General features: G+C 44.9%; 1 pseudogene across 1 annotated transcript in view; it reads left to right on the forward strand.

Moving 5' to 3' along the window:
- LOC148532530 (platelet endothelial cell adhesion molecule-like) overlaps positions 1 to 23,807 on the forward strand; it is an 81,602-nt pseudogene that overhangs the window by 37,671 nt on the left and 20,124 nt on the right. The window contains exons 7-9 of the transcript XR_015877705.1: positions 2,366 to 2,665; positions 9,815 to 10,135; positions 18,986 to 19,264. The product of XR_015877705.1 is annotated as a platelet endothelial cell adhesion molecule-like (transcript). The remainder of the gene's footprint in view (positions 1 to 2,365; positions 2,666 to 9,814; positions 10,136 to 18,985; positions 19,265 to 23,807) is intronic.

A 23,807-nucleotide genomic window follows, 5' to 3' on the forward strand; every position in this document is an offset into this window, starting at 1 on the left:
GTACTCCCCAGCATTACATAGGGCACAAATTATACACAACCCCCCTCCACTGTGTCACAGTAATATTTACACCTGACCCTCCTATTAATGCCACAAGATGTTGACTTGAATATTTACCATGTCATTAACAATGTTATTCATGGACAGTGAGAAATATCTGCAATTTCATTTTGAACCACTATGTAACCCAAAGAAGGTTCTATTACTGGATTGCAATGAACAGAATGGATGAAATATACAAATACATTAATTTCTGACAGTCATTTATTTTTATTTCTTATGGAAATCATGGAGGAGAATTTAAATGTTGTGTTTCTTCTACTTTACACAGAGTTACCCAATCAGCATTGTACAGCATATCCTGAGGCATTAAGCAGGAACACAGGCGGTAACACAGCATAAAGCAGGAACACAGGCGGTAACACAGCATAAAGCAGGAACACAGGCGGTAACACAGCATAAAGCAGGAACACAGACAGTAACACAGCATAAAGCAGGAACACAGGCAGTAACACAGCATAAAGCAGGAACACAGACAGTACAGAGCATAAAGCAGGAACACAGGCAGTAACACAGCATAAAGCAGGAACACAGGCAGTAATACAGCATAAAGCAGGAACACAGGCGGGAACACTGCATAAAGCAGGAACACAGGCAGTAACACAGCATAAAGCAGGAACACAGGCGGTAACACAGCATAAAGCAGGAACACAGGCAGTAACAGAGCATAAAGCAGGAACACAGGCGGTAACACAGCATAAAGCAGGAACACAGTCGGTAACACAACTTAAAGCAGGAACACAGGCGGTAACACAGCATAAAGCAGGAACACAGGCGGTAACACAGCATAAAGCAGGAACACAGGCAGTAATACAGCATAAAGCAGGAACACAGGCAGCAACACAGCATAAAGCAGGAACACAGGCAGTAACACAGCATAAAGCAGGAACACAGACAGTAACACAGCATAAAGAAGGAACACAGGCTGTAACAGAGCATAAAGCAGGAACACAGGCGGTAACAGAGCATAAAGCAGGAACACAGGCGGTAACAGAGCATAAAGCAGGAACACAGGCGGTAACACAGCATAAAGCTGGAACACAGGCGGTAACACAGCATAAAGCTGGAACACAGGCGGTAACACAGCATAAAGAAGGAACACAGGCTGTAACAGAGCATAAAGCAGGAACACAGGCGGTAACAGAGCATAAAGCAGGAACACAGGCAGTAACAGAGCATAAAGCAGGAACACAGGCAGTAACACAGCATAAAGCAGGAACACAGACAGTAACACAGCATAAAGCAGGAACACAGGCAGTGACACAGCATAAAGCAGGAACACAGGCGGTAACACAGCATAAAGCAGGAACACAGGCGGTAACACAGCATAAAGCAGGAACACAGACAGTAACACAGCATAAAGCAGGAACACAGGCAGTAACACAGCATAAAGCAGGAACACAGGCAGTAATACAGCATAAAGCAGGAACACAGGCAGTAACACAGCATAAAGCAGGAACACAGACAGTAACACAGCATAAAGCAGGAACACAGACAGTAACACACCATAAAGCAGGAACACAGGCAGTAACACAGCATAAAGCAGGAACACAGACAGTAACACAGCATAAAGCAGGAACACAGGTGGTAACACAGCATAAAGCAGGAACACAGGCGGTAACAGAATAAAGCAGGAACACAGGCGGTAACACAGCATAAAGCAGGAACACAGGCGGTAACACAGCATAAAGCAGGAACACAGGCCGCAACACAGCATAAAGCAAGAACACAGACGGTAACACAGCATAAAGCAGGAACACAGGCAGTAATACAGCATAAAGCAGGAACACAGGCAGGCACAAGATAACATGATATATCTGTATCTATGTGTACATTTATCTGCTGTAAGTCACTCATATTCCGCACTATTCACAATAATTCGTTATCATCTCTGTCAGCCATGTTTACTGCTCCAATAATAAGAACTAGACCATCTAGTCCATACCTCCCAACATGACCCTCTCCAGGAGGGACACAATGCTCTGGTCCTGGATTTCCCTGGTAAGTTATGATTGGTGGAGGCTCCAGAGGTGGGGCTGCAGCCCAGTCCAAAATTCAAATAGGGGAGTCACACCAACTGCCAGTGAGTCCCAGCCAGTGATATTTGGCAGCGTGTGAAATGACAGTTGGTGTAGCTCCCCTATTTGAATTTTGAACTGCGCTGCAGCCCCACCTCTTACCAGGGAAGTCCAGGACCAGAGCATTGTGTACCTCCTGGAGAGGGTCATGTTGGGAGGTATGATCTAGTGGCTGTAAATGACCCACATGTCTGACTGTACCTAATATTTATTATCTTCCCTTTCAGCTACGTTTAGTGCTCCAGTAATAAGATCTGGTCCCTCATCAGTGACAGAGGGTGATGAGATGACTCTGACCTGTTACACAAGATGTAACCCGGTCACAGATACTACAGGACTACAGTTTGCTTTCTACAGAGATCAGCAGAAAGTGCAGGATTTCAAAGTACCGGCAACATACAGAGTTACATCATCTACATACACAGTAACATCATCTACGGGGGAGGATTCTGGGGAATATCACTGTGATGTGACATCTCCCTCCGGCAGACTGACAAAGAGGAGCAGCATGTTACCTATACAGATATGTGAGTGTGTGATAGTGATATCATATGTCTGTGTACTCCCCAGCATTACATAGGGCACAAATTATACACAACCCCCCTCCACTGTGTCACAGTAATATTTACACCTGACCCTCCTATTAATGCCACAAGATGTTGACTTGAATATTTACCATGTCATTAACAATGTTATTCATGGACAGTGAGAAATATCTGCAATTTCATTTTGAACCACTATGTAACCCAAAGAAGGTTCTATTACTGGACTGCAATGAACAGAATGGATGAAATATACAAATACATTAATTTCTGACAGTCATTTCTTTTTATTTCTTATGGAAATCATGGAGGAGAATTTAAATGTTGTGTTTCTTCTACTTTACACAGAGTTACCCAATCAGCATCGTACAGCATATCCTGAGGCATTAAGCAGGAACACAGGCGGTAACACAGCATAAAGCAGGAACACAGGCGGTAACACAGCATAAAGCAGGAACACAGACAGTAACACAGCATAAAGCAGGAACACAGGCAGTAACACAGCATAAAGCAGGAACACAGACAGTACAGAGCATAAAGCAGGAACACAGGCAGTAACACAGCATAAAGCAGGAACACAGGCAGTAATACAGCATAAAGCAGGAACACAGGCGGGAACACTGCATAAAGCAGGAACACAGGCAGTAACACAGCATAAAGCAGGAACACAGGCAGTAACACAGCATAAAGCAGGAACACAGGCGGTAACACAGCATAAAGCAGGAACACAGGCGGTAACACAGCATAAAGCAGGAACACAGGCGGTAACACAGCATAAAGCAGGAACACAGGCAGTAACAGAGCATAAAGCAGGAACACAGGCGGTAACACAGCATAAAGCAGGAACACAGTCGGTAACACAACTTAAAGCAGGAACACAGGCGGTAACACAGCATAAAGCAGGAACACAGGCGGTAACACAGCATAAAGCAGGAACACAGGCAGTAATACAGCATAAAGCAGGAACACAGGCAGCAACACAGCATAAAGCAGGAACACAGGCAGTAACACAGCATAAAGCAGGAACACAGACAGTAACACAGCATAAAGAAGGAACACAGGCTGTAACAGAGCATAAAGCAGGAACACAGGCGGTAACAGAGCATAAAGCAGGAACACAGGCGGTAACAGAGCATAAAGCAGGAACACAGGCGGTAACACAGCATAAAGCTGGAACACAGGCGGTAACACAGCATAAAGCAGGAACACAGACGGTAACACAGCATAAAGAAGGAACACAGGCTGTAACAGAGCATAAAGCAGGAACACAGGCGGTAACAGAGCATAAAGCAGGAACACAGGCAGTAACAGAGCATAAAGCAGGAACACAGGCAGTAACACAGCATAAAGCAGGAACACAGACAGTAACACAGCATAAAGCAGGAACACAGGCAGTGACACAGCATAAAGCAGGAACACAGGCGGTAACACAGCATAAAGCAGGAACACAGGCGGTAACACAGCATAAAGCAGGAGCACAGGCGGTAACACAGCTTAAAGCTGGAACACAGGCAGTAACACAGCATAAAGCAGGAACACAGGCAGTACCACAGCTTAAAGCTGGAACACAGGCAGTAACACAGCATAAAGAAGGAACACAGGGCCTGATTCTGACCCGCTCGAGAGCGCTGGACGCTCGCAAGCGGGTCGATGGTGCTTAAGTGCGCATGTGCACGATGGAGGGAGCTCCGTCGTGCGCATGCGTGAGACCCGGCGAGCGACAGGGAATCCGTCGCTCCGGGTCTCGCTACAAAGGGGGCGTACTGTCGATGGTGAGTGACAGCACGCCCCCTTTGGTGGGCGTGCCGGGGGCGTGGCTGCCAGACGGAGGCGTTCCCATGGGAACACCTACCGTCTGAGTCCGGCCCCAGTGACATCAGTAGTGATGTCAGTGGGAGTGATTTTGACTCTGATAGAGCCAAAATCACTCCAGGGCTTGCGGCAGCGAGACCCTACCGCAGGGTCTCGTTGCAAGCCCGATGGTCGCGATGGTCTTGACCATCATCATGGACGCTCGCTATAGCTGTGGGTGGTAACCCACAGCTATGCGAGCGTCCATGAGGCCGCTCCAAAATGAGGTAGGAGGGCCCTGATTCAGAGCGAGCGCTCTGGTCAGAGCGTCCGGCTCTGAATTAGGCCCACAGGCTGTAACAGAGCATAAAGCAGGACTTATGTATATGTTTTGTTTATGTTTATATTAATTTTGCACAATAAAGACTGGTGCCGAGCAGTTTGTACGAGAATTCCAGACTTGTATCCTGTTTCTACGGCTGCTGAGTGTGTAAAGAGGGAGTCCATCTACCCCAGGAGAATGACCCCTATCCCGACTGTGTCACAATATATACATATCTATATATACATATAGATAGATAGATAGAGAGAATACAGTATTCTATATAACAATTCTCTAAGGTCTGTACTGTCTCCAACATACATGCACAGTAGGTGCCTTGGCACGCTAGGAAGAGGGGACAGAACCTAGTATAGAAGATGGACCCAGCCAGCCAACAGGAACGGGAAGAGTATGGGGGGTGAGGCTGAGTGTGTGCACGCGCCATGCCAGGACTGGCCATCTGGCGCTTCTGGCAAATGTCAGGCCTCTGTGACTCATGTGCATGTATGTTGGAGACAGTACAGACCTTAGAGAATTGTTATATAGAATACTGTTTTCTCTCTCTCTCTCTCTCTCTCTCTCTCTCTCTCTCTCTCTCTCTCTCTCTCTCTCTCTCTCTCTCTCTGTGTATGTATATATTGTGACACAGTCGGGATAGGGGTCCCTCTCCTGGGGTAGATGGACTCCCTCTTTACACACACAGCAGCCATAGAAACAGGATACAAGTCCGGGGTTCTCGTACAAACTGGTCGACACCAGTCTTTATTGTGCAAAATTAATATAAACATAAACAAAACATATACATAAGTCCTAGCCCGGCTGGGCACTAGCTACACAGCAGATTCCCTCTCTATAATAATGGTAGGGCCTATTGCTCTCACCATCAACTAAACACATGCACAGTACTTACAAGGATTATCACCAAGTGTCTCTGAACAGGCTAGTCTCTCCCAGGTGTGAGACACTCAGCCTCAAACAAACCATGCTTATATTAGCCATTTCCAGCTGCAAGCCCTAATGAGCCTGTTACCAGGCTGAAAGGCCCAAACCATGGAGTGGCGCCTGTGGATGGAGCCCTCCCTCTCCTCACATCCACACCCCCAGGACCCAAACCGGCTTTTCCAAAAGCCGATACTCTGGTCTGCTTACAAAACAGACTTCTCCTGGGGTTTTTTAGAACACATAGGCCAAAAACCTAGGACAAATGTATCTGCCATTGACCACTTTACCAGTGCTTCTATCACAATATATATATAGTATATATACATATACATACAACATTTAACCCTATTATGGTTGTACTTGTACTGGTAATTTGACACATATGATCATCAGATAGACTGACATTTGTTTCCCTTTATTTGAAAACAATAATTTTGTTTTTCTTCCATTTTACACAAATTCCTTAATCCACATTTTCTAGCATATCCTGCAGGTAGAAATAGGCAGTTTTACAAAATACAGTAGGAGCACAGGCAATTGTTAGAGGTGACTCTGTACCTAGAGTGTGGCAAGGGCGGCAATACACCAGGGTGGGCCACACAGGGGTTACACCCCCATCTCACACTGGCTGCATGTCGGGGCACAGGGGTGAATTGGGATGAAAAACACGCAGAGGTCACAAGCATAGGTAAGTACAGGCAGCATACAAGGCAGATTTGAGGTCACAAGCATAGGACAGTACAGGCAGCATACAAGGCAGAGGTAAAGTCACAAGCATAGGTAAATACAGGCAGCATACAAGGCAGAGATAATGTCACAATCCTAGGACACTACAGGCAGCATACAAGGGAGAGGTGAGGTCACATGCATAGGACAGTACAGGCAGCATACAAGGTAGAGGTGAGGTCATAAGCATAGGACAGTACAGGCAGCATACAAGGGAGAGGTGAGGTCACAAGCATAGGACAGTACAGGCAGCATACAAGGCAGAGGTAAAGTCACAAGCATAGGTAAATACAGGCAGCATACAAGGCAGAGGTAATGTCACAATCCTAGGACACTACAGGCAGCATACAAGGGAGAGGTGAGGTCACATGCATAGGACAGTACAGGCAGCATACAAGGTAGAGGTGACGTCATAAGCATAGGACAGTACAGGCAGCATACAAGGCAGAGGTAATGTCACAAGTATAGGACAATACAGGCAGCATACAAGGTAGAGGTGAGGTCATAAGCATAGGACAATACAGGCAGCATACAAGGCAGAGGTAATGTCACAAGCATAGGACAATACAGGCAGCATACAAGGCAGAGGTAATGTCACAAGCATAGGACAATACAGGCAGCATACAAGGCAGAGGTAATGTCACAAGCATAGGACAATACAGGCAGCATACAAGGCAGAGGTAATGTCACAAGCATAGGACAATACAGGCAGCATACAAGGCAGAGATAATGTCACAAGCATAGGACAGTATGAAAAGTGATGCACAATGTAATTGTCCTGCCCCCCTTCTCCCTTATGTTGTATATTAAAAAGGACATACACAGTTAGGCACTCAGTGACAAAGACTGCCACTTGGTTTGCTTGAGTCCCACAAACAAAGCTACCAATGGGTTCAAGACGGCTAATAGTGTTGTTAATCATTTTCACAGTTGGAAGTTGTCATTATCATCCTCATCATCACCCTCATCAGTGTCGCTAACATCATCATAACACAATATTAGCTCATCCCCACAGGAATCCACCGTTACAGTAGTCTCTGTACTTTGTGGTAAAAGGTGGCAAAGATCTTTCTCATAGGATTTCTAGTTCATCACTGGCTGCAGGATGGGGCACAGGGGCGCTGGGATGAAAAACAAACCTGGGAAATTTCTGGAAGCAGCACTAATGGGGTTGGGTCTATGAAGAGGGTGGGGCCTGTGGAGGGGGTTGGGTCTATGAAGAGGGTGGAGCCTGTGGAGGGGGTTGGGTCTATGAAGAGGGTGGAGCCTGTGGAGGGGGTTGGGGCACTGCAGCCTTTTTTGCTTCTTTTGCTAACAAGCCTGGTAATAGAAAGTACATCTAGAGGATATGGGAAGATGGTTCCTGGTTTGAAGACAAAGTCATAGTGCTTTCTACTAACAGGTTTGTTTGCCCCTGTTATGGCAGTTTTACCTTTTCTGATGTTTCTGTGATTTATCCTATGTAGCTCATTGTACTTTTACCATCGTACATATCTGCACCACCTATTTTTTTTCTCTTTGATACTGTAGATGCTGCCCTTAAGGAAGGGTAAAGAGGAGAGCTGCGGTTGATGTTGGTATTGGACATTGGGCCTGATTCAGCTTCAGGCGCAAGTGAGAGAGCGCACAGTGTTGGTCAATGTTTTTGTTCTGCCCATGCCCATAAGACGCAGTGCACGTGTGCGAACCAGTCACTGCTTCTGGGTTTGAGTACGCATGGCATACACAGTGTGTACGGAGACTCAGCCGATGACGAGTGACAGGAAATGCCATTTGTGGGTGGTTACGGGGGAGTGGTTTGGTGAACGCAGGCGTGTTTGTATGTCTGAATGCCGTTTTAGGGGCGTCCATAATTAAGCCAGTGCGGCGACGGATGCAGTGATGAGACTCCGTGCAAACAGGAAGTTGCCAAGATCCTGCGCGAGGTCTGGTGAACCACTATTACGCAAATGTGGTCGATGGTTCTCGATGTTAGCGATGTTTCTCTAATCTGCGTACTGAACAGGCATTGAGTAAAGGGAGATGGGCGGTACTATGTATTGTTGGGTGTCTGCATCTTGAACTGTGGGTTGCGTGCAACTGCACTGATTAGCATATTTTCACAGTGGCTGGGTCCGTGCGATCTCTCTAGTACGTCTGAAGCTGATCAGGCCCATTGTACTGTACTCCTTCTGTCTCTCCATCCCCTCAGTGTCTCTCCAGCTTCAGCCCCTTTCTGTCACTTCTGCCCCACAGTGTCTTTTCAGCTCCAGCACCTTCTGTCTCTCCAGACCCCTCCAGTGTCTCTACAGCTATAGCCTCCTTCTGTCACTCCAGCCCCGCCATGTCTCTCCAGCTCCAGTCCCCTTCTGTTACTCCAGACCCCAGTGTCTCTCCATCTGCCTACATGCCTCCGGCTCCAGCCCACAGTCACTTACCTTATTCTGTACCTTTTGGCTGCTCTTCTTCCAGCAACAGCTCCTCTGTCTCTCAGTGCTGCAGTGTGCTGTCACGCACGCTACACCTCATTCAACCAAAAAATAGTATTCCAGAAAGGGAAGATGGTCCCAGACCTGGGTCGTACATGCTTGCATCCTGCTGATTGCTGTGGTGCCACAGGCAGAGGGAAAGGCAGGGACTTTGGCAAGCCACTGAGGGGAGCAAGGGCCTGGCCCAGTGGGAACTGTCCCATGCTCCTAGTGGCCCAATCCGCCCTTGATGGGGGCACATTATACATTATGTATCACATCTGTCTGAGGAGAAAGTGTTCCCACAAGTAGTAAATAGTTTCTTACATATCACAGATGGGGAGAAATATCTGTAATTTTTAACATAAAAAATTGTTTTTTCTTACTGGACGGCAATGGAGGACGGAAATTATTCCTGACCCCGATTTCCTTCTACTTCCTCAGGAAAATATGGTGGGAAATAAAAATTATGTTTTTCGACCATTTTAGACCATCTGCATTTGCGAGCAGAACCTTTAATAGAAGGAATTACTAGTAACACAACATACTGTACAGTAGGAGCACAGGCAGGGGTCAGGGGTGACTCTGTACCTAGAGTGTAAGCATTGTACAACTGGCTGCACCCCCATCTCATACTGGCTATATGATGGGGGACATTATACACTATGCAGGTTACATGTATATCTGTGCACAGAACACAGCTAGGCACAAGATAACATGATAATATCTGTATTTATGTGTACATTTATCTGCTGTAAGTGACTCATATTCCGCACTATTCACAATAATTTGTTATTATCTCTTTCAGCCATGTTTACTGCTCCAATAATAAGAACTAGACCATCTAGTGGCTGTAAATGACCCACATGTCTGACTGTACCTAATATTTGTTATCTTCCCTTTCAGCTACGTTTAGTGATCCAATAATAAGTACTAGACCCTCATCAGTGACAGAGGGCGACGCGATGACTCTGACCTGTTACACAAGACGTAACCCGGCCGCAGTTATTACAGGACTACACTTTGCTTTCTACAGAGATCAGCAGCCGGTGCAGGATTTCCATATATCAGCTGCATACACAGTTACATCAGCTGCATTAACATTTACATCAGCTACATACACAGTTACATCAGCTAAGGGAGAGGATTCTGGGACATATCGCTGTGATGTGACATCTCCCTCCCGCAGACTGACAAAGAGGAGCAACGTGTTACCTATACAGATAGGTGAGTGTGTGATACTGATATCATATGTCTGTGTACTTCCCAGCATTACATACAGCAACATCAGGACACAGCTCCCTCCACTGAGTCACAGTAATATTTACACATGACGCCGCTATTAATGCCACAAATCAGGTCTGTCCTCCCATGAATGGGACTATTGGAGTGATAAGGGTCCATAGGGTTAATTATTGTCAATATACAGGATGGCCATGATTAAGCTTCAGAGATATCTGTAGCTTGATCCAGCAATTAGAATGTCACTAAATTTGGAAAGAAGACTAATTAGCATATGGGAAGAAGAATTCTGTAATAAAAACATAAAATAAAGTATTTCAAAAATCACCACTGTCAAAGCTGCAGAGTAATATATATATATGCAGTGTTGACAGTGGGTATTGTAGTTCCACTAGTGGTGGTGATACAGTGTTTATCGGTAGCACCGCCGCATCTATGGCACCGCCGCATCTATAGTGGCTCAGTGACTTGGAGACACACATCGGCACATCCTATCTCAGTGGGATATATTGGAGGAAGGAAGGAACTTATGGTAAGAAGCGTGTGCTCAGAAGGTACTTTGAGTCGAAGGTCGCGATGCGCAGTAAGCACGCCTTCATTAATGTGGGAATGGACCGAGGAGACAGCATGAGTGCACTCTACCAACACTCCTCTCCCCTTTCCCGAGGCTGTCTCTGGTTACACAACAACATATAAATATTTCCTGTAACCAAAAACACAGGAGGATATAAACTTACACAGCATGACATAGTGCATCAACATTTCAAAATGCCCTCCAGTCTACATCTTAGTAGTAAGGCATTGAGCACAGGTGACATCAGACCCTTAGTGAACATATCTGTATCTGCAAGGTTTCCCACACTAGTCACATAAATCACTCTGACCAAAGTGCTGTCTAACAACTCTTGAATGAAATAGTTTCTTCTAACAATGTGCTTAGATCAACCACAATGTCTATTACTGTAAGATAAATCAATGGCACCCTTATTGTCACATGCAATGCTGCATGTTCACACAAAGTTTCCTTCAGTCAAAACACTTATTTGACTGTTTCTTTGAGTGCCATATACTCAGCCTCAGTGGTAGACAAGACAACAGTAGGCTGTTTTCTGCTAGCCCAGCTAACAGCTGTGCCCGTTAATGCGAACAGGTATCTAGTGTAGGAATGCCTATCATCCTTATCTGACCCACAGTCACCCTGTTTTCTGGTTGTGCCAAAACCACTGGCTGCATTCTTGGACACAGCTTCACTGGACCCAGTATCATGCTTTACATGGACAGCCTATGAAACCTGAGGGTTACTCAGATGTTTCGATGGTCACACAGTTGATCTGATGGCTGCTTCTCTGGATGCAGCATCATATCAGAGAAGGTGGCAGTAGGTGTCTTATTACTTCATACGCTTCCTGTGGCTTTTGCGTATAGTAGCACAGCCACTGCGTACAAAGACACAGGGCTGTGCTACAGTGTCCATCTCTAAATCAGGCCCAAAGTCAATTTCCAATAACACACTGTAAAGTTTTATATATCAGCAGCGGCCACTTTGCTTTAGCCCATACAATGATTTCTTTAGCAAACATCTTTCTCCTTTAGGAAATGCATTAACATTGTAATGTTCCGGTGGCTCCATGTAAATTTCTCAGCTAGCTCACTGTTTAAGAAAACTGAATCAAAGAAACCGATTGGTACAGCAGTAAATCAAACATAGCATATACCGTAGCAGTGTCCAAATGTAATGTACGGTACCTTGCAACAAGTGAAAAGATCTCCCAGTAGACAACACATGGTTTCTGGGTGCAACAAGTCAGGCTTTGTAGCGAGCAAGACTTCCATCTGTGTTTAATTTCTTGTATTTTCACTCTTTGAAAAAGCCCCAGCTTTACGGAGCGAAACGCGTCAGAGGACTTGTGTTTGGACCCATCCATAGTGTATATCGGCATCTGACATCTGATCCTATCATCCCCTCACTGGCAAGTGAGATTTGCGGTCCCGCTGGACAACAGTTGGCTACCAGGAGTCTGAGGCAGGATTGAGACGCGGCCGGATTGACACTGATACATCGAACAATAAGGAGCCACTTATATCCCATCTCTCTGGAGCCTCCTCCGACACTCACAGCTATTCACTTGCGTGCACAGGATCGTGAGTTGTGGATGTGATATGCTCACTAAAAGCGAGGATATTCAAATACTCCTATTACACAGTTGATCTTACTGGGTGAGACTGAAGATTTTTTAACATTACATAGATGCGGACACTATGGATTAACATTCGTGTTTATTAAAAATAAATTAGTAAATTTATACAATTTTTTGATCCACCTCCTCCAGCGGATTTTTTCAGATTTTTTCAGATTCTTTTAGATTTATTTTTCTTCTGCTTATTGTAACCTAATATGGAATAGTATGAGATCAATTTGGGATTAATTTATAATCCTATAAACGTTTGATCCTTAAAAATCTACTATCAATTTGTAGGTGATTAATTATTGTATGTGATTGTATCATGTTGTTGCTATTTTGACCGGTCAAATTATTAATTTATTATATTAAATTGTTTATACTTTTTATATTCTTGTCTTGGTGGTGATCTGTTTATATCAATTCTCCTTGATATTTATTAGCGCAGATATTTCAGTTTATTGTTTGTAATTTCTTGTAAAAGCCCCACTTGTTTTTGACTGTTTTGCGGTGGGTCAGTCAATCCACAATAGTCCATGTGTCATTGTTCTCTAAAGCTGTTAGCTACGTATCTACAGTATGACTTTTTCCACTCGTTCTAGTTGCTGCTTGACTTTGCTTTTTCTATTGACTGAGGTTCAAAGCAGGCAAATTTGGCAAAATACTGGCTATATCTTTCGAACGGTTTTCCTTTGATGCTCCTCATAGAGCTCCTACTCGGTGGTTGATCACTTGTATCTGTAGTTTCAATCCCTAACACACTTCCAACTGTTGGCATCTCCAGCATCACAAGTATTTGTGGTATTGTAGTACTTAGCACTTCTTTAATTGAAGTTGAAACACTACGTCACTTGACTTCACAAGCTTTTGATTTATAATGTCTCACAATCTGTATCCTTTGCTTTGTTGACAATATCCAAGCATAACACATGAGATAGATTTGGGATCTAGTTTGCATCTTTTCTCATTAGGGATATGGGCATATGCTCTGCACCCAAAGACACAGAGATGACTGACTCTTGGCTTTTTACTGAACCACGCATCCAACAGTGTTTTGTCTTTGACTGCCACTGTAGGTGCTCAATGTTTGAGGTATATGGAAGTTTGGACTGCTTCTGCCCAGGATTTCGTGTAAAGACTTGCATCACTTAACATAGTCGGTGCTTTTTTAACAATTGTTCTGTTTGGCCTCTCAGTCACTGCATTCTGTTTTTAGGTTTGTAGGTAATCATTAGTTGATGTTATATGCCATTCTTGTACAGAAAGATAGCAAGATCACTGTTTTCATATTTTCCACCCTTATCAGACCTCAGCACTTTTATTTTCAGGTCTGTTCTGTTTCTACTAGAATCTTGTATTTTGCAATCTTACTTATTCACTCTTGGCTTTCAGGAAATAAACGTGAAGCATCTAAGAGCAATGTAAAGTAGTGGTTACAACTCATTGACTCCATTTCCCTTGGTCCACATCTGTCTGGTGCTTTAGCTGTGGATGCTGACTTTGGAAAGGGGAAAAGTGCTTACCCTTCACACATCTCTCACATTCTGGTCAGGATTGTTCACCTACATCTCTGTCACCATGCAATCTAGAAGCTTCTGTACGTTGTCATATCCTAGGTGACCCTGTTTCCTATGCCGTAGTTTCATAGACTTCTTGGAATCTGAAACTGTCATTGCACAAAACTGCCTAAAGGTGTGTACACACCTGACAGATAAATCTGCAGATCGAGTGATCTGCAGATATATCTGCAGATGATGGTCGTTCATACATACTGAATGACCATCATCTGCATGCTGCAGTGGGTCCCGACAGCCGGGGAGTGGGGGCGGGGGAGGGGTGTGGCCTAATTGCAGTAGGCGTGGTCACCTCCCCTTTGAAAAAAAATAATAAAAAAATTTGCGGTGCTGGGGAGGGGGGCGCTGTGTGCCCCTCAGCCCGATGCACAGCCAATGGGGGGCGTGATCAACATGATCGCTCCCACCCTTTGGAATAGGAGGCTGCTCGGGCTGCTGCTTTAGCAGCCTCGGACATTCTCCCAGTGCAGCCCAGCAGACAGCAGCGTGTGCTGGGCTGTTGTGGATGGGGAGCTGTGCCGGACCTGGGTAAGTAGAAACCGCTCGTGGCTCCCCCCCTCTCTGCACCCCTGTGTATGGGCGATCGGCTGATCACCCATATACACTTGCTGATGGACAGATATGTCTGCAGACATATCTGTTCATTGGCTGTGCAGCACAGACAATGCGATATCTCTGTGAATTACCTTATTCACAGACATATCGTCTGTACACAATGGCCGACCTGGGCACGATATATTGGCCGATCAATTGATAGGCCAATATATCGCCCAGTGTACCCAGCATCAGTCTTTGCCAAATGTTTTGCCCTTGATCCTCATGTGTTCAGTAACTGTCCTGACTTTTGGGACATAGAAGACATATCTCCTATTCCTATGGCATTTACAAGTTCTCATGACTTTAGTGACTTCAATGAGCTCTCATTATAGCTAAAGTGCCTTTTAGTTCCTGAGACCATGTACCAGCAATTTTTGCTGTGACTGTGCTATATTTAACACTGTCATGCTTGCATGATAAAATACAACTTGATTCACTTGCTCTATATAATGAAGGCTTATGCCGGAACTTGTGAAACTTGTACTTTGGATTTTCAGACTTTACACCCTCTGACAGCAGAATAGAATTCCCAACATTGATCTCAAAAGGTATGCACTCTTAAAACAGCAGTAGATTGACCTGTACAATCTCCATTAATAGTTTGGCAGTGCATGACTCCAAAGCCACTACCAGAAAATCATACTCTAGTGTAAAGTTTTGCAACATCACCATTGCAACCTCCGCCTCGTCTGCTTAAGCACCTACTGAAGTTAATTGTGGAGAGATAGCATCATATCTATATATTCATTCGTATTCTTGTACTCACTTAGTAGTGCCGTACAGAGTGTGCCTCAGGTTGATTAGAGCTTTTGTCCTCATAAGACATCTGTAATGCTGCCCAAATTTGCTGTGCCATCACTTTCCCATTAATAATGGAATACACATGCTGCTGCACAGCTAGGCCTATAGCTCTCATGGCTTTATCCACATCATCTGGCTTGGAGTTATCACCGGGATCACTAGTGACTTTCAATATTTTTTCCCAGCTTTAACTGGATTTGCATGGCAAATTTCCATGTGCAAGTAGCATAATTCTCTGAACCTGTTAGTTTGGCACATCCCATACTTGCATTAGTAGCATAAATTTCCACCCACAGTATGAATAAAGATCTTTTCTGTACTCAGATTCTTTTATTCCATGTTGCTGTGACAGCCGCGATCTTGGTATCATTATTCAACACATGCTAGTGGCCTGGGAGTCTTGTGGCCTGGGCCCCTAAACTATTAGCAGAGCCTATATTGATAGCTGTGTGATGGAGGTCAGTCCACACATTGAATAGCTTAACCAGTGATTGGTTTATTAACCAGGTAGAACAACAAGGCGAGAGACAACACAGGATTAATGCAGACTAACTCTGGTACATACAGTATGAGGCAGATACAGCAGCTCATAGTTGTGGCAGTGGAACAAGCGGTGGTGACACAATTGTAAGTGGTGGCACCGCCGCATCTATAATGGCTTAGTGACTTAGGATGTGTCAGTGTCTCTATCTCATAAATATATAATATTAATGTTAAAAAAAGACCGGGTCCCGCACGTTGGCAAATCAGAAGATCCGCTGTTTTGTAGCCACAAATCTCCTATGTTCCTAACAAGGGCTGGTGATGAATGAGCAGCGGAAAAGGAGGAGACTGGAGAGTGTGATCTCCCACTTCCCTACTGATCCACATCACAGTTATCCATTGAGGTTACTGCATTCTCATACAGCAACATTGTGATAAAGAAATGGAACACGGTGGTGCTCTATAGCTGGAACCTGGGCCGCCCATTTTCCCAACCTTGCTCCCTCTGGCTACACTTTTACCTAAATTCCATATAACAATAAACTGTCATTTTTTTTGCCATAATTTTTCACATGAACCTTTTTAAGATGTTGACTTTGAATATTTACTGTGTCATTAACATTGTTATTCATGGACAGAGAGAAATGTCTGCAATTTTATTTGTAACCAAAGAAAGGTTCTATTACTGGATTGCAAAGGACAGAATGAACAAATATACAAATACATTCATTTCTGACAGTCATTTATTTTTCATTAAGGGAATCATGGAGGAAAATATAAATTATGTTTTTCTTCTACTTTACACAGAGTTACCCCATCAGCATTTCCAGCATATCCTGCAGCATAAAGTGATAACAGACAGTAACACAGCATAAAGCAGGAACACAAGCAGTAACACAGCATAAAGCAGGAACACAGGCAGTAACACAGCATAAAGCAGGAACACAGGCAGTAACACAGCATAAAGCAGGAACACAAGCAGTAACACAGCATAAAGCAGGAACACAGGCAGTAACACAGCATAAAGCAGGAACACAGGCAGTAACACAGCATAAAGCAGGAACACAGGCAGTAACACAGCATAAAGCAGGAACACAGGCAGAAACACAGCATAAAGCAGGAACACAGACAGTAACACAGCATAAAGCAGGAACACAGGCAGTAACACAGCATAAAGCAGGAACACAGGCAGTAATACAGCATAAAGCAGGAACACAGGCAGTAACACAGCATAAAGCAGGAACACAGACAGTAACACAGCATAAAGCAGGAACACAGACAGTAACACACCATAAAGCAGGAACACAGGCAGTAACACAGCATAAAGCAGGAACACAGACAGTAACACAGCATAAAGCAGGAACACAGGTGGTAACACAGCATAAAGCAGGAACACAGGCGGTAACAGAATAAAGCAGGAACACAGGCGGTAACACAGCATAAAGCAGGAACACAGGCGGTAACACAGCATAAAGCAGGAACACAGGCCGCAACACAGCATAAAGCAAGAACACAGACGGTAACACAGCATAAAGCAGGAACACAGGCCGTAACACAGCATAAAGCAGGAACACAGGCAGTAACACAGCATAAAGCAGGAACACAGGCAGTAACACAGCATAAAACAGGAACACAAGCAGTAACACAGCATAAAACAGGAACACAGGCAGTAACACAGCATAAAGAAGGAACACAGGCAGTAACACTGCATAAAGCAGGAACACAGGCAGTAACACAGCATAAAGTGGAAACAGGCAGTAACACAGCATAAAACAGGAACACAGGCAGTAACACAGCATAAAGCAGGAACACAGGCAGTAATACAGCATAAAGCAGGAGCACAGGCAGTAACACAGCATAAAGCAGGAACACAGACAGTGACACAGCATAAAGCAGGAACACGGGCGGTAACACAGCATAAAGCAGGAACACAGGCGGTAACACAGCATAAAGCAGGAACACAGGCGGTAACACAGCATAAAGCAGGAACACAGGCAACACAGCATAAAGCAGGAGCACAGGCAGTAACACAGCATAAAGCAGGAACACAGACAGTAACACAGCATAAAGCAGGAACACAGGCGGTAACACAGCATAAAGCAGGAACACAGGCGGTAACACAGCATAAAGCAGGAACACAGGCGGTAACACAGCATAAAGCAGGAACACAGACAGTTATACAGCATAAAGCAGGAACACAGGCAGTAACACAGCATAAAGCAGGAACACAGGCGGGAACACAGCATAAAGCAGGAACACAGGCGGTAACACAGCATAAAGCAGGAATACAGGCAGTAACACAGCATAAAGCAGGAACACAGACAACACAGCATATAGCATTAACACAGGCAGTAACACAGCATAAAACAGGAACACAGGCAACACAGCATAAAGCAGGAACACAGGCAGTAACACAGCATAAAGCAGGAACACAGACGGTAACACAGCATAAAGCAGGAACACAGGCGGTAACACAGCATAAAGCAGGAACACAGACAGTTATACAGCATAAAGCAGGAACACAGGCAGTAACACAGCATAAAGCAGGAACACAGGCAGTAATACAGCATAAAGCAGGAACACAGGCGGTAACACAGCATAAAGCAGGAATACAGGCAGTAACACAGCATAAAGCAGGAACACAGGCAACACAGCATATAGCAGGAACACAGGCAGTAACACAGCATAAAACAGGAACACAGGCAACACAGCATAAAGCAGGAACACAGGCAGTAATACAGCATAAAGCAGGAGCACAGGCAGTAACACAGCATAAAGCAGGAACACAGACAGTAACACAGCATAAAGCAGGAACACAGGCGGTAACACAGCATAAAGCAGGAACACAGACAGTTATACAGCATAAAGCAGGAACACAGGCAGTAACACAGCATAAAGCAGGAACACAGGCAGTAATACAGCATACAGTATGAGCACATACAGTGTTTAGTGGTGACTCTCTACCTAGATAGTGGGGTACTGTACACCCTGGGGGAGGGTCACACATGGGTAGCACCCCAGACTCACACTAGCTCCATGATGGGAAACATTTATACACTCTGCAGATTACATATATATTTGTGCACAGCACACAACCAAAGCACAATAGTAAAACGTGAGATCTGCGCCTTTGTGTAGTGTTTGCTGGCTGTATACTATCTACATGTCCCACCGTACCCAGTTATTATTATTTCTTTCAGTCACATTTACTGCTCCAACAATAACAGCTAAATCATCATCAGAGACAGAGGGTGATGAGATGACTCTGACCTGTGACACAACACGTAACCCGGTCACAGATACTACAGGACTACAGTTTGCTTTCTACAGAGATCAGCAGCAAGTGCGGGATTTCCATACATCTGCTACATACACAGTAACGTCAGCTAAGGGAGAGGATTCTGGGGAATATCGCTGTGATGTGAGATCTCCCTCCCGCAGACTGACAAAGAGGAGCAACATGTTATCTATACAGATAGGTGAGTGTGTGATACTGATATCATATGTCTGTGTACTCCCCAGCATTACATAGGGCAACATCAGGACACAAAGTGAATAGAACTTTGTCCACTGAGCCACAGTAATATTGACACAGACCAGGCCCCAAATAGAGAAGTCCAAACCACCTTTTGATTCCAAATCAGGGCTGCCATAAATGGGACTATTGGAGAGAGATACAGATGTGTCCTCAATTAATTATCGTTCCAGCTAAACATACACATGGCCTTTTTGTGATATGCTACATGACTCATGATCAGGCATCACATGCTAGTACAATGGAGTTCTGTACTATAACAACTTGTGACACCTTATCACATGTATAACTTCATGTCACTATAACAAAGTTATGTGCAGCCAGAAGCATAAGTAAATCTGCCTATGTCCATGTGGATAATTATTTGAACTAGTTTAGTTTTTAGACCTGTTCAGCACCCATTAGTTTGATATATTCTGTGTAATACAAAGCAAAAAGTTAACACAGATGGCATTTAATGCAAATCAGGTGTGTGATCAAATGATTTTGTTCTTGCCATTATACAAGGCAGAGGTGAGGTCACAAGCACAGGACAGTATGAAAAGTGAGAAGTGATGCACAATGTAATTGTCCTGCCCCCCCCCTTATGTTGTATATTAAAAAGGACATGTACAGTTTAACAAACCAAGCACTTCAGTGTCAAAGACTCCCACTTTTGTTGCTAAAGTGCTTGGTTTGTTTGGGCCACACAAACAAAGCTACCAATGGCTTTAAGGTAGCTAACAGTATTGTTAATCATATTCACATGGCATTATCATCCTCATCATCACCCTCATCAGTGTTGCTAATATCATCATACCACTATATTAGCTTATCCCCACAGGAATCCACCATTACAGTAGTCTCTGTACTTTGTGGTAATAGGTGGCAAAGGTCTTCCTCATAGAATTTCTAGTTCATCACTGGCTGCATGATGGGACACAGAGTTGAAGTGGGATGAATATCAAGCCCGGGAAATTTCTGGAAGCAGCGCTAACGGGGGTGGGTCTGTTGAGGGGGTGGAGCCTGTGGAGGGGGTTGGGGCACTGCAGCCCTTCTTGCTTATTTTGCTAACAAGCCTGTTAATAGAAAGTACATCTAGAGCACAGGTTCTCAAACTCGGCCCTCAGGACCCCAAACAGTGCACGTTTTCCAGGTCTCCTCACAGAAACACAGGTGAAATAATTAGCTCCACCTGTGGATCTTTTAAAATGTGTCAGTGAATAATGACTACACCTGTGCTCCTGCTGGGTGACCTGGAAAACATGACCTGTGTGGGGTCCTGAGGACCGAGTTTGAGAACCTCTGATCTAGAGGATAAACAGGCTTGTTTGCCCCTGATATGGCAGTATTTACCTTTTCTGCTGTACGTATGATTTATTCTGTGTAGCTCATTGTACTTTTACCATAGTACACTATCTGCACCACCTATTTGTTTTTCTCTTTGATATTATAGATGCTGCCCTTAAGGTAGGGTAAAGAGGAGAGGTGCGGTTGATGTTGGTATTGGACATTGTACTGGACCCCTCTATCTCTCCATCCCCCCAGTGTCTCTCCAGCTTCAGCCCCTTTCTGTCATGTCTGCCCCCCAGTGTCTTTTCAGCTCCAGTCCCTTCTGTCTCTCCAGACCCCTCCAGTGTCTGTACAGCTATAGCTTCCTTCTGTCACTCCAGCCCCACCATGTCTCTCCAGCTCCTGTCCGCTCCTTTCACTCCAGACCCCAGTGTCTCTCCATCTGTCTACATGCCTCCGGCTCCAGTCCAGAGTCACTTACCTTATTCTGTACCTTTTGGCTGCTCTTCTTTCTCTGCCTCTCCCTCTGCCTCTCAGTACTGCAGTGTGCTGTCACGCATGCTGCACTTCATTCAACCAAAAAATATTCTTCCAGAAGGGGAAGATGGTCCCATACCTGGGTCGTACATGCTTGCGCCCTGCTGAACACGCAGGCAGAGGGAAAGTCAGGGACTGTGTCAAGTCACTGAGGTGGGCAAGGGCCTGGCCCAGTGGGAACTGTCCCATGCTCCCAGTGGCCCAATCCGCCGCTGATGGGGGCACATTATACACTCTGCAGGTTAGTTATACTTTATATCTGTGCACAGTACACAACAAAGTGCAATGTAGTGTACATGAGACCTGCACAGAGCCGGAAACTCTCCACTGACATCACTTGTGATATCAGTGGGGCTGCCCCCAAATGGCAGGCGTTCTCATGAGAACGCCTCCGTGTGGGCAGCCACCCCCCCCCGGCCCGCCCACCAAACGGGGCAAGCTGTCACTCAACATCGACAGCTCCAGTTCCGTCGTGCGCATGCGCTGTGGGCCACCATCGACCCGGTTGAGAGAGATATCTCACTCTATTCTCAAGTCTGAATCAGGGCCATAGTCACATAGAGCATGTCATTTCTTATACGCTGAAAAGATAATTGATCACACAAACAATAATTCGTTTTGTACAATAGTTTCTTCAAATTATTTCCACATAGTCACCCTAGAGTCCATTTAAGTCAGCAGCCAATTAACCTGCCAGAATATTTTTGAAGTGTGGGTGGAACCCTATGCAAACTTGGGAGCACATCCTAACTCCACACAGATAAGTTCTGGTTGGGATACAAAGTAATAATCCCAGCACTACTATTGTGCCACTATGCTGTGTTCTATTAGGCATGGGGGAGATTTATCAAATCTTGGAAAGAGCTGAAGTGTAAACGTTTCCCAAAGCAACCAATCAGCTTCTGCCTGTCATATTACAGGCTGTGCTAGATACATGACAGTTAGGGGTTCATTTACAAAGCTGACGATTTCTATTCGATGTCATCCGAGATCAATCTTAGATGACATCGTCCGTATTCATGTGTTTCATTTTTCGAACAGACTACTGACTTAACCAAGCTGCCAAGTTGCTGTCATTCGTGTTGTTCGATGGTGTATGCAGTCGATATCATTCGTATTATTCATTTGTATTTAGCGTTTGATTTTGGGTAACTCGAATGAACAGAAGCCCGGATCAGGGAGATCCGTGATACATGCCTCTGGGTGTACAAAAGAAAACCACAGAAGCACGGATCAGGGAGATCCGTGATACATGCCTCTGTGTGTACAAAAGAAAACCACAGAAGCACGGATCAAGGAGATCCGTGATACATGCCTCTGGGTGTACAAAAGAAAACCACAGAAGCACGGATCAAGGAGATCCGTGATACATGCCTCTGTGTGTACAAAAGAAAATCACAGAAGCACGGATCAAGGAGATCCGTGATACATGCCTCTGGGTGTACAAAAGAAAACCACAGAAGCACGGATCAAGGAGATCCGTGATACATGCCTCTGGGTGTACAAAAGAAAACCACAGAAGCACGGATCAGGGAGATCCGTGATACATGCCTCTGGGTGTACAAAAGAAAACCACAGAAGCACGGATCAAGGAGATCCGTGATACATGCCTCTGGGTGTACAAAAGAAAACCACAGAAGCACGGATCAAGGAGATCCGTGATACATGCCTCTGGGTGTACAAAAGAAAACCACAGAAGCACGGATCAGGGAGATCCGTGATACATGCCTCTGGGTGTACAAAAGAAAACCACAGAAGCACGGATCAAGGAGATCCGTGATACATGCCTCTGGGTGTACAAAAGAAAACCACAGAAGCACGGATCAAGGAGATCCGTGATACATGCCTCTGTGTGTACAAAAGAAAATCACAGAAGCACGGATCAAGGAGATCCGTGATACATGCCTCTGGGTGTACAAAAGAAAACCACAGAAGCACGGATCAAGGAGATCCGTGATACATGCCTCTGGGTGTACAAAAGAAAACCACAGAAGCACGGATCAAGGAGATCCGTGATACATGCCTCTGGGTGTACAAAAGAAAACCACAGAAGCACGGATCAAGGAGATCCGTGATACATGCCTCTGTGTGTACAAAAGAAAACCACAGAAGCACGGATCAAGGAGATCCGTGATACATGCCTCTGGGTGTACAAAAGAAAACCACAGAAGCACGGATCAAGGAGATCCGTGATACATGCCTCTGGGTGTACAAAAGAAAACCACAGAAGCACGGACAGATCAGTGAGATCAGTCTGTGCTTCTATATTTTAAAAAATAAAAACCTGTGTAACAATAAAAACAAATGGCATGGCCCCTCCAGAAAAGAACAACCAGCACCGGGCTTTGAAGACCCAGTACTGGTTGTGCTAAATACATCGGTCAAACTACATAGGGGTCCCTTGTCATAGGCAAACGCAGGGGGGGTTTCCGTCTGCCTGGAAACCCCCCTCCCCAGCCCACACCATGACCACAATAGATTGTTACTAGTGCTGCATGTTCTTCTCAGTGTCACAAATGAAATAATTAGCACCACCTGTGGATCTTTTAACATGTATCAGCCAGTAATAACCTGTGCACCAACTAAGAGATCTGGAAAACATGCACTGTTAGAGATGCACTGCTATGTACATATACAGTATGTCTAGGGCATTGCTAGGTTCTTCTGCTGCTCCTCCA

This window comes from Taudactylus pleione, unplaced genomic scaffold (assembly GCF_031769625.1).
Source record: "Taudactylus pleione unplaced genomic scaffold, aTauple2 ptg000073l, whole genome shotgun sequence".
Taxonomy (NCBI): domain Eukaryota; kingdom Metazoa; phylum Chordata; class Amphibia; order Anura; family Myobatrachidae; genus Taudactylus; species Taudactylus pleione.